The sequence below is a fragment of the Drosophila hydei genome, unplaced genomic scaffold (genome assembly GCF_003285905.1).
Source record: "Drosophila hydei strain 15085-1641.00,03,60 unplaced genomic scaffold, DhydRS2 tig00000250-arrow-arrow-pilon, whole genome shotgun sequence".
NCBI lineage: Eukaryota > Metazoa > Arthropoda > Insecta > Diptera > Drosophilidae > Drosophila > Drosophila hydei.
This window is the reverse complement of record NW_022045696.1, coordinates 2,095,062-2,097,084: the sequence shown is the minus strand read 5'-3', so window position 1 is coordinate 2,097,084 and position 2,023 is coordinate 2,095,062. Positions and strand designations below refer to the sequence as shown.

Here is a 2,023-nt window from a genome sequence, read left to right as displayed (position 1 = left end):
CCATTGATGTTAGTGAACCTGGTGCCGTTTACGTATGCGAAGCGATCAAACGTGACAAGGTATGTTCCGGTGATCGTATTTTCCGGCCCGTCATCAATGGTAACTCGGGCGGGGCTGTCGTTAAGTACAAGTATGCCGTCATCAACCAAAGTTACCACAGCCAGGTGATTCGGCTGGGTGTTACAATGTGCCGTTTTCCCAGCGTGCAGCTCTTGTGCGCAGGTATTGCTTGTTGACTCCTCGCAGAAGGACATCCTTGACGGCCCCTCGCAAGATACTATCGGAACAATCATGCCGTCACAGTCAGCCACGACGTTCTCCTTGATTTGTAGCGTAACCCCAGCGTGTGCGACAGGAAAAATTAGGACCTTCTTACAAATAAGTTTAGGTTTAGGTAAAGTGATTATAAAATGAATTTCTTGATTATTTGCTAGGATTTTGGTCTTAGAAACGCTTAAAATACTTGTTACGCTAATTCCTGTGGAATCCTTGCTCAGGATTACTTCTAGATCGCCGTCATTGATGATGACTGGATTTATTATATTTGCTGTAGCCAAAGTGATTGCCATTATCAAATTTTCAATTTCTAAAGTTAACATTCTGTTTCTTGCCAAAAGGGTCTCGTAAAGGTGTGAAGTATCAATTTGAATTGCTTTTTGAGCTTTTAGAATTTCATTTACCGTGAGGGTAAGAGCATTGATCTGTTTTTGCGTGTGAGTGTTTATTACTATTTGTCTGTTATTTTCCCTTATCAACTCGTTCTCTGTCAAACGTATCTGTCGCAAGTCTTCGGCGTCGGGGGTCCCAGCAATTACCTTCAAGGCCCTACCTATGACGTCCAAACTCCGCGCGTGCCTATGGTGAACGCCCAGGGTCACCAAGAGTGTTGACATGTGGTTAACGTCGGCTTCCAGTATCTTACGCATGTGCGACTGGGGGAACAGTTTTGTCGTCTCCGCTGTCTCGCGCACGAGCCTGTCATACTCCGTCAGGTTTGTAGAATGTCTCAGATTTCTCGTCTCATTCCATACCACAGCCGTCCCACCAGTCACCGGGATGTAGCGCGAATGGGAATAATTCACCAATTTAGCCGTTGACATCGCAGCCCACGCAACCAAGACCACAACGCGCCTGCGAATCAATAAAACATCTTCGATGAGGCAACCCGCTCTAACTTATTTTTATATCTTAACCTTTTGTATTAAAAAAAAAAAAAAAAATTTTTTATAATTAATTTTTTTATGATTTTTTTTATAATTTTTTGTAAATTTTTTTGTAAAAATTTTTTATAATTTTTTTTTTTATAATATTTTTTGAAACCTAAAATTTTTTGCTTATTATTTTTTTTTTAAATTATTTTTATTTTTATTTATTTATTTTTTTTCTTTTATATTTTTTTTATAATTAATTTTTTTATTTTTCCTTTATATTTTTTTATAATTAATTTTTTTTATATATTTTTTTTTTTTTTTTTTGTTTTACTTAAGGTTGTCCTTATGGACCACCCTCCCTTTAATGAGAACCGTTGTTCCCAAATCTGCTTCTACCTTTTCCTCAACGTACAAGGGGCTCAGTTTATTACCCAGCCGCCTATTCGACCGTACCAAAACGACCTCACCGACTTCAAACACACGATTCTGCCTGGAAGGGTTGTTTCTATCCAACTGCAGAGCCTGAGCTTTAAGTAGTTTGCTCATTACTTCCTGTTTCAACTCGTCTGGTGCCGAGTGAAGGACATCGATCGGAATTCTGTCGATGACGGAATGGAATGACCTATTATACTCCACGGTGGCCTGCAATATGGCTTCGACCGTGTCTGTTATACCTCTCTGCTGGGCTAGGCACCTCGCCATATCACCCAAGGTACTGTGGAAGCGCTCTATTTGGCCGTTCGACGTGCTGTGGAGCGGCGGCGCATTCACGATATCAATGTCATAATTGTCTTTTAGCATTGTCCGTACAGTTTCTGAACTGAACGACGCCTCATTGTCACAATATATCGTTTTAATCTTTGGGAACAGGT

At 40.4% G+C, this 2,023-nt stretch overlaps 1 long non-coding RNA gene across 1 annotated transcript; it reads left to right on the top strand.

Moving 5' to 3' along the window:
• Nucleotides 1-376: 376 nt before the first annotated feature.
• On the top strand, nt 377-1,179 carry LOC115483007. Its single transcript, XR_003944199.1, has 3 exons — nt 377-713; nt 787-992; nt 1,049-1,179. It is a non-coding gene; the product is annotated as an uncharacterized LOC115483007 (long non-coding RNA).
• The last annotated feature ends 844 nt before the right edge of the window (nt 1,180-2,023 follow it).